We start from the raw sequence: 17295 nt of genomic DNA on the forward strand, positions 1-17295 counted from the left end.
CTAATTAGTCATCAATGGTTATCCTATATCTAACCATACTCTCCATTTGATGAATATTTATACAATAACTGTCTCACTAAAAACATTGTTTAACAAAAATCCAATGAGACAGAGCACAGTTAATTGTTAAAAATTTTGGAGTATTATGAAAATTTTACATCATTATAATCTTGTTAAAGAAATTTAAAGAGACAAAAATCGGATAAATAAAATCTTTGAGTGTGTTAAGATATCAATCATTGAAGATCTTTGAGTTGATGTATTTCAATATCATGTACCAATTTTTTGAATGAAAATGCTAGCAATAATTTTGTAAATAAGTCAGTCAATAAATCACTTATATAACTATTCTCTTAATGTTAATTGCTGAAAATCTTTGAATCGACATATTCCAATTCATATACCATTTTTTGAATGTAGATTTGATCAATGATTTTGTAATGATACAGTCACATTTTTACTTTGTTAAACATCGATGTCAATATTCTTCTAAAGATAATATGTATGCAAGAATTTTGAAGAAATATGATTTGTCACTCCTTTCATATAGCCTCCATTGAGTTATGCAAAACAAATTACATTTTTTCATACAATATTATTGGATTAGTCTTTGTTGAAGGTTATCCACATTATGCTTGAATATGATGGATCATTATCCCAACGATTCACATTCTTAACTTGCTTCATAAATAGCAATAATTTCATTATGATTTGAAAATATTGCTGTCAAAGTTTAGTTTATAGATCTTTAGGATGTATATATGTTCCTCCATGTGTAAACACATATTTTGTTTGTAATATTACTTTATGTTCATTCATCTTGAGCTCTTTATTCTTTATAACTTGGTCCTTCATCTTTAATCTATTATAAATTATCCTCAACGTTCGTCATTCATACATAGTCGAATTGAGGCAAGTTTTGAGAGTTTGAAATTAAGTACCAAAAGTTTCCTAGCATCAGATGTATCTCCCAAGACTTGTGTATCACTTCTGATTGCTCCCATAATAAGTCTTCTAATTGATCAACTGCTCCGAATCAACTCCACTTAAAATTTAAAAATTCCATTTTCGTGTCAATCACATTCAAATGCATCCAATCCAGAGATTTTACCTATAATTATCATATTTATACCTAAAGTAGGTATATATCCACTCAATTAATCACAAATAATCAAGTAAAGATACCTTAAATAAGTTCATAATAAGCACATGTCATGCCCCAAACTTAAACTTTTGTTCATCTCGAGTAAATCACCAACTAACATGCATACAAACAAACATAATAAGTGCATAATAAGCACGTCGCACCCCAAACTTAAACTTTTGTGATGAATAAAGTTATCAAACTCATATCAAATAATGACAAAAATGATAATTCATAAGGAGTTCATGAGTAATGTGATTGAAACTGATTTTCACTTAGACGTGCTCGATTGATATGCTTAGTCAATCAAATCATTATGATTCTTTAAGCTAGTAACTTTCTTGAACCTCAATAGTTAGTAATTTTCCTTAATCTCTCATGGGATACACACATTCAATTTTATTTTAATCATAGACCCGTATTGTTTATTATGAGGTTGAACTCACAATACTCATTTCTTTTCCGTTCAAGTTTAGTTGTATTTCACCAACAAAAGCCACATCCTCAAAAAGATAAGATTTTTCCTAGATTTTAATGTCTCAACCTCCACCTAAAATACTAAATCTTACTAACAATCTAAATCCACAATTATACATCCAAGACTCATCCAGACATAAATAGTGATTTTGAATGTGTTTGCTACTATCTCAACACACTGTCGTACATTTCTTTTATTTTTTCATTATTCTTTTTCTTTTTCTTTTTTTGGAATCTTATTATTGTTTTAGAATGTAGTTTTTACTCTGTCTATAACTCATGATGCAAGTCGTGTTCCATTTCTAGCCGCCCGTATTGCTAATTCAACAAGGTGAAGAATCTAGAATAAGTAAAGACGTGTTTTCAAGTAATACATTTTTACTTAAATAGGATTCTCTCTTAGATTGATGACATGTGGCAAGTTCTGCGTCGTTAGATGATTAAATTGGGCATTTCTCATACAAATAGAATTTTGTGACTTTAGGGTTAGTGGTAGAATCATTTTTCTAAGTTCCTTTGTGCATTTCATCTTCTCCATTCGTCTTTGTATATTCTTTGAAAATATTGAGTTTTGTTTTAAGAGAAAAAAGGTGAAACTTTTGTGTGAGTTTACACTGATTGAGGAGATTTTATAGTACAGGTAATTTTGAAAACTTTGTGTTCTTGTAACTGGAATTTTGCCTATTTTTGGCAGATATTAATGGATTCAAGCTTCATCCTAAAAAATGCTCAACATGGGACTAATATTGGAGTTGCTTATGTATCTTCAATTGAAATGATTGATCAAAACTGGGTTATTGATTCAGGTTGTTCGTTTAACGTGAACCCTAATATAAGCTGGTTCTCTAAATCTTCTAATCTTGATGGAGGTTTTATGAAACTTGGGAATAATGAGTTATGCCAAATTAATGGCATAGATAATATTCTCTTAAAATTGAAAAATGGTCATTACTTAATGCTGAAACATACTAGATATGTACCGGCACTAAGTAGAAATCTCATATCTCTAGGTGTTTTAGATGATGAAAAATATCAGATTGAGATTAAGGATGGGTTCACAAACATAATTAGAGACCAAAAACTCATTGCTAGTTCACCTAAAATTAATGGAATCTTTGTTACAGGTACTGAATTTGTCCTAATCAATATTTTTGTAAACATTGTTGCATATTCTGATAAATCAGAGCTTTGGCACAAGAGACTTAGTCACCTTAGTGAAAAATGTTTAAAACTCCTTTCACATCAAGGGACCTTTAGGAAGGACAATGTTCAAAAATTAATATTTCATGAACATTGCATAATGGAAAAACAAGTTAGATTGCCTTTCAAGGCAGGCATGCACAAGTCCAAAAATGGTTATAGATATTACATACTTATCATAGATGATTATTCTAGAAAGGCATGGATCATTTGACTAAAATCTAAATATGATATCTTTACAATTTTTAAAGAATGGAATACGTTAATTGAAAATCAAACTGGTAAGAAGATTGAGGTCCTAAGAACTGACAATGGATTGAAATTCTGCAATACAGAATTTGATTAGTACTGTAGCAAACAAGGAATCATGAGGCATAAAACTATCACATATACACCTTAGCAAAATAGAATTGCTAAAAGACTTAATAGAACCATTTTGAGAAGGACAATATGCATGCTGATTAGTTTTGACCTACTTGAAGTTTTTTGGGTAAAAGGAATAAAAGCTGCTTGTTATCTGATAAATACGTATTTCTCTAGCTCACTAAATAATAAAGTTCCTAAGCAGATTTGGTCAGGATCAATGCCTAATTACTTCTATCTCAAAACCTTTTGATGTGCTACATATGCATGTCATAGTGACTCAAAATTGGATCCTAGATCACAGAAGTGTATTTTCTTAGGATATAGAGGAGTCAAAGGCTATAAACTCTGGTTAAGGGATATTAAAGGTTACAAAGTGATAATCAGTAGATCTATGATTTTTAACAGAGATGACTTCCCATGTCTTAGTGACAAAACTAGAGAAAAAATAGGAGATGATGACTTTATTATGATAGAAATTAACTTCAATAAGGAAAATATTGTTAAGCGGGCTTAGTTTGAGGTAGAGACACCTCAAACATAACCTCAAACCACTTCAGATGGTGAAATTATTGATGATAATCATGTTCTAAATCCTACACACGATCTGCAAGACTTTCAGCTTGCCAGGAATAGAGAAAAGGGGCAAATAAGACCTCCTTCCAGATTTCAATATGTAGATTATGTATCTGCTTAACTTGAATCTGATCCTTCTGATGCGGAACCAACTTCTTATGAGGAAGTTGTTTCTTGTAAAGAGTCTTCCAAATGGATAGTAGCTATGGAAGATGAAATGAACTCTTTATACAAAAATGAAACTTGGGATTCAGTTGAGACACCTAAATACTGCAAATTGATTGATTGAAAATAGATTTACAAGATTAAAGAGGGTGATTTGAAATCAAATAATAAGAGATTTAAGGCAAGACTAATAGCAAAAGGCTTAGCACAAAGAGAAAGAATAAACTATACTAAATTTTTTCACCTGTGTTAAAATATACCTCCATTAGAACACTGCTTGCTATTGCAACTCAGTTTGACTTAGAGTTACAACAACTTGATCAAAAGACTACCTTCTTATGTGGTTCCTTAGATGAAACCATATATATGAATCAGCTCAAAGGATTTGAGGTAAAGAAGAAAGAAAACATATTGTATCTATTAAATAAATCACTCTATGGCCTGAAAATAGGCCCCAAGGCAATGGTATAAGGGATTTGAATTTTTTATACAAGGCCTAGAGTTCAAGAAATCTAAGTATGATCCCTGTTTTTATTTTAAAAGGGATGGAGAATCTGAATTCTTTTATCTCTTTTTATATGTTGATGATATGTTGTTAGCTAGTCATAATTCTGTCACATTATTCCTTTAGGATGCTAAACCTGTTAGTCTGTTTTTGTTTGGTTGTGTGAAGTCATCCGTTAATCAATCACCTAAGACTAAAAATGAACTTAAAATAATGTTAAATGTGCTATATGCAAATGCTATCGACTCTATCATGTATGTAATGGTGTGCTCTAGGCCTAAAATAGCCTATGTTGTAAGTGTATTAAGTAGATTCATGAGTAATCCAGGTAAGTCTCATTGCGAATATATGAAAAACTTAATTAAATACTTGAAAGGTACACGTCATTTAGGACTTATGTTTAAAACTAATAAAGATGGCCTTTAACTAAGAGGATACGTTGACTCTGACTTTGCTAGAAATTTGGATAATAGAGAATCTACAACGGCATACTTTTAGGTAATAAATAACATATGCATTAGCTGAAAATCCTAACTTCAGAAATTAGTTGCTTTATCCTCTACTGAGGCCAAATACATTGTTGCTACTAAGGTAGCAAAGGAAGGTCTATGGTTGAAGGGTTTATTAAATGAATTAGGACTTATGAAAAATCAGGTAGAACTATGCTCAGACAATCAAAGTGCCATCTTCTTAAGTAAAAACCTAATTTTTCATGATAAATCAAAGCACATAGATGTCAAGTTTTACTTCATTAGCGATATAGTTGACAGAGGTGACATTCAATTGATCAAAATTTCCACTAAGGTAAATCCGGTGATGCAAGGACAAAGGTAATACCACTTGGCAAGTTTTTAAATTGTTTTTGCTAAACTTTCCTTTTCTTTGTGAACATGTAATAAAAGCAAATGAAGTTTAAGTGATTAGGTTGGAATCCATTGAGATACTGTTACAAAATATAGCGAAGGTAGAGATTTTAAAGATTGAGTTGTTGAATTTTGTGAGGCCCAAATGCCTATAACTCATGATGTAACTGTTTTTGGCCTAAGTTCATGGCCCAAATTCTTGATCCAACAAATCTGGAATGAGTAAAGACGCCTTTTCAAGTATACGTTTTTAGTTAAATGGGATTCTCTCTTGGATTGATGATATGTGGCAAGTCTTGCGCCATTGGATGATTAAATTGGGCATGTCTCATATAAATAGAATTTCGTGACTTTAGGGTTAGCAGCAAAATCATTTTTCTGAGTTCCTTTGTGGGTTTCATCTTCTCCATTTGTCTTTAAAAATTTTCTGAAAATACTGAGTGTTGTTTTGAGAGAAATAGGATGAAACTCTTATATGAGTTCACACTGATTGAGGAGATTGTATAGTACGAGTGATTTTGACGACTTTGTGTTCTCGTAACTAGAATTTTGCCTATTTTCGACTGGTATTAATGGATTCGAGCTTAATCCGTAGCTCAATGAGGGACTAAGCATTAGAAGCAGTCGCTAAACCTTCGAGGCATTTGGCCGAAAAATCTTTCATGTTCTTTATTTTCTGGTTTTGTGATTGAGAACTTTTGATTTTAAACGTAGAGTCACCAAGTATAAAGTGATTCTGGACCAACAATATTGTAGGCAGCATTCTTTCTCGCTTGATCTTCTCCTAAACATTTATGATGAATAGGTTTTGATTACTCAAAACTAACTTTACAGTACATTGTAGATTTTTTTCCATGTGTCATGATTAGTGTAATACCGAGGTCAAAACTTTTGGTGTATGATTACTATCCAGGTTCCATCTACTAGTAAAAAACAATCCACACAATATTTTCACCAAGTATGTAATCAATGCCTATCTAAATAGTTTCCAACACTGGATCAACCATCCTCCAAACTTATTATTTCAATAGGCTAAGTATTTATGATTTTATAATACAATCTTCGTTCGTCAACCTAAATCCACAATTAATTCGACCTATACTATCAATATAACCAATCAACTATTCATAATAATCTTCACGACTATAGTGCTTATGTAATGACCATTTTCCCATGAGCAAGATCAAAGTAGCAAAAAATAGCATCAAATTATCAATTTATTTATCATCAACAACTCCAAATATTCATCAATTAGCTGACAAAGTCATCAAACTTACACAAGCATATAAAATAATAAAAAAAATTATATTTCAAGTAGTCAGTGAGGTTATCTAAGCTCTGTTTGAAGGCCACTATAAAAAAAATTGGAGAAAAATGATATTTTGAATAGTGATATTTTTGGGATAATATGTAGTTAAAAAGTAGAATTTTTTTTTTTTTTTTGAATTTACATGCAAAATATTTTGTTGTGTGAATATATAATTGAAAATGTATATTAGAGATGAAAGAATTTTAATTCAAAGATGGTCAAACAGGGGCTATATTATTCATTTTTTTAAATTTATATGATAAATCACACAACAAGCAAATACAATAACGTAATTATTTCATCCCCCAACTTAAAATACAAATTTTCCTCATTGTGTGCATAATAGTCTTAAAGTGTTAACAATACTTGCCGTTTATACAAAGATGTTTCCACGTTAGCACTTGATTTGTATCTCACTTTTCTTTCCAATTTTTGTTTTGCAAGTTATATTCGTGAAAAAAAAAAAGGGAAGATTAATAATCAATATGATCATATGGGAGTAAAAGCCAACCCTATATTGATTGAGAATGTGGGAATGGATGAAAAGTTGGCATGATTGTAATGCTATGATACTAGCCTACTAGAAAACAATAATTAAACGTGCCCTGGTACTAATGCAATCTTAACTCACTACGTGCAATGTAATTATTTAAAGTGTAATAAATAAAAGAAATAAAAAAAAAAAATGGGATGCCTTCCAGTAAGCCTTCCTTTATTGTTCAACCCAACTTTTGAAATGATGTGTAAGGAAATTTTGAAGAAAATTTTTGATGCATTGCGTGGTTTGATTCAGTTACCATAGTCTCATTTGCTCTCTAAACTTCGACCATGCTCTTTTCAATGTAATAAGACTTGTCTATTTGATTCGATTCAAACTCAACGATGTGGACTTTATCCTCCTCATCGAGCCTAATCACGAAATCAATAATCGAGCAATCAATTTAAGTTGGGGGATTCCATGGTAATTCCAACTTTGGTGATAAAATGCTCTAATCACTCACAACACTCAAAACCTGGATCATGCACTTGTTGAGCGAAATGTCCTAAAAGTCAGCCCGGCCATTTTTCCGAAAAATTTAAAGAGTCGATGATCAAACGGTTGAATCGGGACAAATCGAGGTTGACCTGAAATCAAAATAATAATAGTAATAAATAGACTTATATACTATATCAAAAATTAAATTAATAAACACGATATTTTAAAATCCATTATTTATTATTTATAAAGCAATTTAACATAAAGTAGGGAAATTAAATGGCCAAACCATTATTAGTATCAATTTACCCAAACCGTACTATGAATAAGCCGTTGCATATCTTCTTTTCAGATTCACTTATTCAAATTTTAATTTTTCATTCGATTGTAGGCAAGATTTGATTGGGTCAAAATCTCATAAAATATAAAATAAAATAAAATTCACTCCATCTTCTTTCTGACACATCATCGATCCATAAAAAATTATTTAAATGGTGATATACAACAAGTATTTTTTTTTTCTTTTTTGTCTCCTTGTCTTCTTTCTTACATATGCAGATATATGATGATCTTCAAACCCTACTATGAATATGCGACTGTTTGCCTTTTTTTTTTTTCAAATTCATTTATATAGATACAAAAACTTATGTTTGTTTAAGATTGTTTTAGATGTTGGATATTTTGTTTAAAATTTACACGAAGCTTAACCAAAGAAATAGTGAAGTTTCAGTGACTAAATGGCATTAGGTATTTTTCTTCTTTAGCTATATCCAATAGTTTTTACAAAATATCAACTATGGAACCGTAAAAATTGTGACTTGTTCACCAATTTTCGATTGAAGTGGACGATTTTCAGATTTTCATCGATTTCTTTAAATTCAATTTTTATATTGTGATCAGAATGAATTTCGGTCCAGTTCCTAGTTTTTTTTATCAGTTCGGTTTGATTTTGAGAACATTGGTTGAGAGAGAAGAAATTTGAGTTCTTAGACAGATCAGACACCATCTATATCATTTGACCATGATACTATTTTCCACACTTATCATGAGAAAAATTAGGTTGCTGATTCACTAGCTTTCAATGGATGGGATCAGTGACAATATCAAGTGTATAGTCCTCCTAACTTACCACGAGACTCAGAGACCTTGTACAGATAGACAGATATGAACTTCGCAGTATTAGGGGTCTTTAGTTTGGTTCTCACTTGCTCTTTTTGTGTAGAATTTAGGATTTCCCCTTTTATTCCTCTCATGCATATGTTGCATCTTTTTGCTTTAGGAATGTCAGTTTTATGCCTCTTCCTCTTGTTCTAGTGAGTTTGACCACCATCAACCTTTCCTAGTGGAGCCAAAAAGCCCATCGATGTTGTGTCAATGCTTTGCTTAGAAAGGAAAAATAAATAAATAAATAATTCATATAAAACCCTAAACGAGTAAGGAACCTGGCTTGGATTGAGTCTTGTAATCAGACTGATAAAAGAATCCAAGCTTTAGGAGTCACATTTCTAGTTTAAGTTCCATAGTAAACGCTATAGTCGCATCTTCAAGAAACCCGCTTCTAGTGAATTTAACTTTTCTTGTACCACACTTTTAGTAATCAAAACTACTACATGTACATTCTTTTTGTACATCAAATTTGAGATTCTTGATATGTAAAAATTATGGCCCTTGATTTGAATAACACTTAATTAAATTAAGGGTTTTGATTTTGGCACATCAAGGGATACGAACTTAATGGACAAAAGGAGTGTACAACTAGTTTAATCTTCAGCAATTGCATTGACGAACATTAATCGGTATGTTTGGTACTATAAATACAGCAAAATTAGATAGAATTTTAAAATGTGTACATTTAGTTCAAGAAATTGAGATATGAATAAAAAATCAGTCTTGCAAGATAATGTTTCAATATAATTATATTCATTAAAACTATAACAGATCATATGTGATATGTCCAACATGTGTGTGTGTGTGTGTGTTTCATTTGATTTTGCAAGTTAAACTATGCATTATATTATTAACATGGTCCACCCCACTGAGGAAAACAGCTATTGGATATGAATATGACCATATAAAACACTTTTGGAGTTATAATGTCAACTTTAACCGTCCATCCAACAAATCAACTTCAGAATAATTAATAAAACACAAAGTGCAGTACCTAATCCATGCCCCTTGATGGCAACAAATTTGACCTACATATATATCCTATGGTTATATGGGACAAAATGGTTAAATATCTTACACAATGGTCAAAATGTGATTTTCTTGAGATGATTGGTTGAAATAATAAAATCCAAATTGGACAGAATCGTTCAATCTTCGTTAAAGAATGATAAACTATTGAACTCTTTTCTCCAAACGAATCGAACCAACCAATTCAATTCATGACCATTTCGACTCTGCCAAATTTAATATTTTTCCAACATCTAATCGCCTATGAATATATTTTTCCTTTGCAATCAAAAATTGAAATTCAAGAAGAATTTCATAGAGAAAGCATTTGTGCAGATAACTAAATTATGTTTTTCTAAAAAGCCAGAATGCATCTCCTTCGTGCCAAATGGAATTAAGTCACTATTTGGTTTAGTTAAAAATTAGTTTTTAGTAAATTCTGATAAAAATAGATAAAATGTGTGATTGGAAATTTAATAAAAGTTATAGATTCCATGAAATATGCAGTTAAAATTAATTGCTATATTTATCTTAAATTTTCATTGACTTTTTTAGTTAAACCAAATGCGGCTAGATAAATTAAATTTGAAAGATTTGGATAGAAGAAAAGAGTAAAATATATAGATTACATGTGTGGATGTGGTCAAATATTTTGCACTTGATATTTTACTTACGTTCCATAGGAAATGGACTAGCTAGTTGCTACAATTTTATATTTACTCCACGAAAACATAAAAATGTTAAATTAGGTTGACTACCATCAAGTGATGTTCAATCAATTAATTATGAAATACCTCTAGCTCTATTTATATTATCAAAATATTTTTAGGTGTACATCTTTTGTGAGGCGTAAAGTTTCTCGTATTTTCATCTTTTTAATAAAAAAGTTAAATGAGCGAAATACATTTATTTGATGATTTTATCCATAATTTGGATGATTTTTGAATTTTTCATTAAAGGAATTCACAACCTAGCAGCCAGGAAGAGGGCTTTCTTGATGATTGGAAGAGGGGGAAAAAGATCATATATTACAATTAAGTATACACTACACCAAAAATCACTTTTGGCAACGGACAGAAAACGTTGTTGTAGACTTATCGTAACGTTCAGGCGTTTGTTGTGGGTCTCAACGTTGCTGTATAGCGAAGAGTTTCGACAACGTTCATTGCACGTTGCTGAAACTTGGTTTGGGAAACGTGCAAAGAACGTTGCCGAAACACCCTTTTTGCACGTTGCCGAAACCAATTTTTGTCACAAATGTCTTTTTTTTATTTTTTTGATCAATTATTTCACATTTTTCTTACATTGTAAACCTATGAATTAAAAACATATTTACTATCTGCGCACAAGTACTTTAAGACAATAAAAAATTAAAAGTACTTCAGTTAAGCCAATAAGCATAATCCAATATATAATATTACTTCATCAAAACATAATAAATACTCCAATTAAAAAATATACACCATCTAACCAAATAACTATGAAAAGTGTTCAAAAGTTATGTAAACGATTTATAACCGAAGCTTCAAACGAGTCCCAACCCAATCTTTTTACGTAGACGAGATCCAAGAAGACACAAGCACAAAAGAGGTTGAACTCACTTCAGCTCCATGTAACTGCAAAAAAGAAAGAATATAACAACAAATTAATCAAAACAGGCAAGCAATTAAGAAACAATACAATGTCATTTAAAGCTTTTTGAGACACAACTATACTCATTCAACTTTTTACATAGCCTATCTATACTTGTGTATGCATACATATATAGCCACACTTGAAACATGTTTAATGAAAAATACATAAATGAAAAAAATGCAGAAATTTATAAAGTACCTTCATCAAATAAGTCTAACACAGCTCTTTGGCCAAGCAATAGTACTTCCTATGACGTCACTAAGAACTCGAAATTCATCTGTTGGTCTATATAAGGGCAAATGACTCATGTACACCTCGTCAACCCAAACCTTCCAACAATCTCGTCCTAGTGGCACGTGATGCACCTTTGCACTTAGGTCTATTGATGCAATCTTCCCTTCGCCTACAATTTCCTCCTCAAACATGTACCAGTGCAATAGTTGACACTTTCCATTTTCCCTTCGCCTCCAATTTCCTCTCTTTTTCATGAAGTTGGGGAAAGAAGATTCATAATGTTCCTCAGGTATAAGGTTTCCACATTTGTCACCCCATCAGTACCTTTATTTAAAATAACAACAAATGTTGGTTTCATCTAGAAAGTATCTCAATTTCTTTCCAATGTACAATAATAGATCAAATACTGTCTAACCAAGAATGTATAAAATAAATTACTACTTGACAAAAAATATCACACACACTTCAGACTCAATTGCAGTTTTCTTGCATACAAGATCATAATAGTTTTTGCTACTGCTACAGCAGCAGAGTTTGCCCTACAAATCCATTGATAAGATTAAAAATCTATAAGTGAAAAGGATGTTTAACCATAGAGAAGAAAAAAATCTATGTTGGATTTTAAAAATGCAAGAATTTAACTCTAGATATACAGAAGATAAAATGAGGGGGAGTAAAGAAGACAATGGAAAATAGCACAATCAACACTTGAAATGATGTTTAGAATAATTAATACAATATAATTTTAGGAACATGAGAAGTAGTCAGTTTGCACAATGAGGAGGTCGTAGATCCATTATAGAGAGGTACCGTTTAGTCGTTGATGATAGCAGATTTACTAAATTTCGAAGTGACTTGAGAAGAGCCTGCTACAGAAGATGAAAATTTGAAGTTATCTTAGTCTCTACTGCATATCAACAAATATACAAGAATTTGTAAAGAAACTAAACCCGATTGGAAAAGGATTAAAAATCAAAAATAAAAAATCCTCTTATTGTTCAAACTACTACACAATCAATCAATCCAAAATTTCAATTCCGTATCAAATTAGAACACTGCAAAAGAACCACAAATAACTTCAATATAAGAACCCATAAAAAAGTCACATAAGTATTATACAAGAGCCATATGTAATAGTTACAAAAGCATAAACATCTTCAATATAATAACTTTAAAGAATCGGGCTTCACAGAAATTGACATCTACTGGTTTCACTAAAATAGTTACAAAAGCATAAACATCCATTGATTTAAAAGTCACATAAGTATTATACAAGAGCCATATGTAAATGCTAGCAAGCTAATGTAAACCGATTATGCATCAAAAACAGAAAACAATCAAGCCTACCTTGAAATAATGGAGAAGAAGACTCCCAGAAATTAAGCCTCTCTCAAACAATTGAGGGCTGGTGTCTACGCTTCATATTGAGAGAACGAGGAAAAGAGATTGACAGGGAATACGGGAACGAGATGGTGGCGGGAGCGAGAGTGAGAGAGGGGGAAGAAATTAGGGCGGGTTTGAGTTTTTACCAAACCAACCGGGTCGAATTTGTATGATTTATGTTTAATTGATATAGGACAACTATTTTTGAAATTTGAAGAAGTGTTGGATAGAAAATTAACAAAGAAAAATCATACCAGAAGCAATTTTGTCGCGATGGAGTCGAAATGGGCTGAAATTTGGCAAGTTGATTGGAAACGACCCGAGAAATTGGACTCGGGGCTGAGATCTCGGGATTTTAGCCAAATCCCTTTGGTTAGGCCTCCGAATAATTAATTTCCGTATTTTCCGTTTTGAATTTTCGTCATTTTTGGAACGTTTTATTTTTCCTATGTTTTAATGACTTTTGGAATGTTTTCCATGAGAATTGAATAATATACAAGTTTCATTCTTAGAGAACTCCAATTTTCTTATTTTCAAGATTTACGTTGGTAAATCTTTTATTTTTTTCTTACTTCCGTTCTGCGTCATTAATGTTGAATTTACTACTAATAAATTAACGACAACATTCAAAGAACGTTTCCAAAGACAATTAATCGCAACATTCGTCGAACGTTGCTAAAACAAACCAACGGCAACGTTCAACGAACATTGCTAAAACAAACTAACAGCAACGTTCAATGAACGTTGCTAAAACTGAATAACGGCAACGTTCAAACTCAATTTTAGCAACGGGTAATGCACGTTGCCAAAAATAATTAATGGCAACGTTCTTTGAACGTTGCTAAAACATCTACAGCAACAGTCATTGATCGTTGCAAAAAAAAAAAAAACACAACAACGGTCAATGAACGTTGCGAAAGGGTGTAACAGCAACGAAATTGCCGCCAGTGCGATCGGAAACGAAATCCGCGCCTCACTGGCGGCAATTTCGTAATTTTTCGCGAAATTCGACTGGCTGATCGGAAACGAAATCCGCGCCGCACTGGCGGCGAAAGGGTGTAACAGCAACAACCGAAAGTTGCTAAATCTTAATTTTTTCAACCAATGGCAACAAGCATTTGGTGAATAGTGAATGTTGCAATAAACCCCTTTTAGCAACATACAATTGGTGCATGTTGTCATTTACATGTTATAAAAGGCTATTTTTCTTATAGTGACACCAATTCAATTTTTAGAGAATAAGTTTATATTTCCAAAACTCAGTGCTAATCAAATTCTATTATATAAATAAATAATTATAATCTCTCTCAAGTCGGGACTATAGTCATCAGCATTCGCTCCGTCGCCATCTCCTCTTACAATCATCGGAATCTACCCGCCACCTATATCCACAAATCGGCATCCAAATAACTTCACCATAGAAAATATAAAATCTACATAGATCATCGGTGGCTGAACATCTTCTTCAACGATGAACTAATCATTGCTCAATGACTACTGAGCATTATCAACTCAGACAGTAGAGAGAGAGGGAAAACATAGTGACCGTTGATAATATCAACTGAAGCATTGTAGTCAACTGATCATCTTTTTCAACAATGATTGTGTAGTGGTGGTGTAATTTAAATCTATTTGTTAAAATAAAAAAATATAAAAAGCCCACAGTGTAATTTAAAGAGTACTCGCCAGATCAAATAACTTCAATTCTCATTGCCGAAATTTGGTTAATTGAATTTGTGGCCAGTTCGGAGAAATCAATAGCATGTGACCAATTCTCTTGAATTTAAATTGATTTGTTGCATGTGATATTGATCCAATAGCTTGTGATCAATTCTCTTGAATATGTGACCTGTAAACATTGATATGTTACCTACAAATAGTGACCTCTAACTTGTGAACTATAATCCGTGTGACCATTTAATATTGACATGTGAACTATATAACCAGTTACTTGTGAACATCACATATACAATATGACTTGAGATATGTGAATGGTGACCTGTGACCATTTAATATTAACTTATAAACTGTAAATTGTGATCTATGAACATATGTAGCATATACAATATAACCTGTGACCTGTAAACTATTACATGTGATATGTGAACTATAACGTATGACTAATTAATATTGACCCGTGAATTATAAACCATCAACACCTCCCCAATTCATCAAATCAGAAAACACTCACAAATAGCCATCAACAAACCACACCACCATCACCTTACCATTGTTGTCGCTGCTGCCACCACCACCTGCTCTATTGCACCACCACAACCTCTCAATATCGCCACTATTACCACCACCTCACTAACACCGCCATCTTATCACTACTGCACCACCACCAAGCGGGATGCGAAATAAGATCATGGGGTGCCAATTATAAAGAAAATAGCAAGACCCAACACAACAGAGAGACAAAATGTAGATGACAAAGAAAACTGTAAGAAGTAGTAGATTCAGCAACAAATGGTTGCAGCAGATTGTTCCCCATCTTCCCCGTCATTCAGAACCAGATCTCGACCTAACTCAACAACATCGCACTACAATAACCCACAATAAACCCACACAACCTGGTTACAACCCAACTACAACGAAAAACTAGAGAAAAGTAAGAAGCCGGATGTTTTTGTATAAACCATCATCAAAACAAAATGCAGGCTTAAAGAATGATAAACAAATTAATTCACACAGTTGATTAAAATAGCAAGTCTAAGGCTTCAAAAAGTGTCTGATAGAAATTGGGAGAGAAGGGGAGGGGGATTGTGATTAAATCGTTTTATGGGTGGGTTGAAGGGGTGGAATGTCATTTAATTTTGCAATATATTATTATTGATAACAAAATATGAATTTATCACCTGATAAACAAACCTTTAATTTGATTTTTAAATTGTGATCTTTAAATGACTATTGGTGTGTAATTTCCGCGTGAAAGAATTCATTGTGTTTTCACCTCTGTGGACTAGCTATTCATGACTTTATGATAGAATTAATTTCATACTGATTTCAAATTAGAAAGAATTATGGTAAAACTTCTCGTCGCTCGAGGTTAGACCCACCATAATGAAACTCTTGCTTATACCATAATAATTAAGTGAAAGTAATTATAACTAAGCAAGAATATTACCAAAAACCAAATGATTAGTCATCACACCTTAAAAGGGTTCAAATGATCAAATTTGGAACACAATAATAAGATTGTTTCTTGAATATTTTTGGTCAACAACACATAATAGTTATGAATCTCCTTGAGGTTTAAACTTGAAAAAGAATATTCTTAATTCATATCCAATAAAATAAATAGCAAAGCATATCATAAAAAATAAATAATTAATTAACGTATAACCATATCAGAAAGGGAAATGCTACACAAACAGGGACAGGCCCACAGGCCATGTTTGATAGCACTATATTTTCCATGAAAAATGGAATTCAAATTCCAACTTCCACTTTTTGACTATTTGATAGCATATTTTTTCAATGGAATTTGGGTTTCTTGGAAGCTGAAATTTTCTTGGTTTACATTTTTTTTAATTAATTAATTAATTTATTTATTTTTATTTTTTTGCAATGAAAATAAATTTTATCCCTAATTGCAAAAAATATTTTCCTTTATTTGACAATTTCTATGTAAAACAAAGTTAAACAAATATCAAAAGATAGATGATTTTCTTTGCTTTTTTTGACAATTGAAACAAATTTTATTCCCAATATCATTGAATTCTATCCCTTTAATTGACAATTTTTATGTAAAACAAAGTCAAACGAACACCAAAAAATACTTTTATTTCAACATTTTCTTCGAGAAAAATTATACAAATCAAACACAAGAATTAACAATCAGTAAAATAATTTTTAGGCAATTCAATTCCCTATAATTCGTTTTTCCACTCAAATTCCATATTTGCAATCAAACGGATCCTAATTTCTCCTACAATGGAAGATAAATAGACTCTTATTTTAAATGAAAACATCTTGACTCATTCAAATCGGACCTTGAATATCAAAGTGATTAAGTGCTTGTTTGTACCTCATTATTTATGAGTAATGTATTATAGAATAGTGATTGATGTTAAAATGTGTGATAAAATTTTTTTTTGATTTACATGTAATATTATTTTACTAAAGAATATATGATTGAAAATGAGTACTCTACAAAAATAATGTGGTAAAATGTGGAAGAAAAGAAGACAAACAAATCCCGGCGTACAGCGCGTACAACAGTGTATCCACGTCATCCAGCGCGTACAACAGTGTATTCACAATATATAAATCTCCCCCCCCCCCCCA

This window comes from Olea europaea, unplaced genomic scaffold (assembly GCF_002742605.1).
Source record: "Olea europaea var. sylvestris unplaced genomic scaffold, O_europaea_v1 scaffold2663, whole genome shotgun sequence".
Classification (NCBI taxonomy): Eukaryota; Viridiplantae; Streptophyta; class Magnoliopsida; order Lamiales; family Oleaceae; genus Olea; species Olea europaea.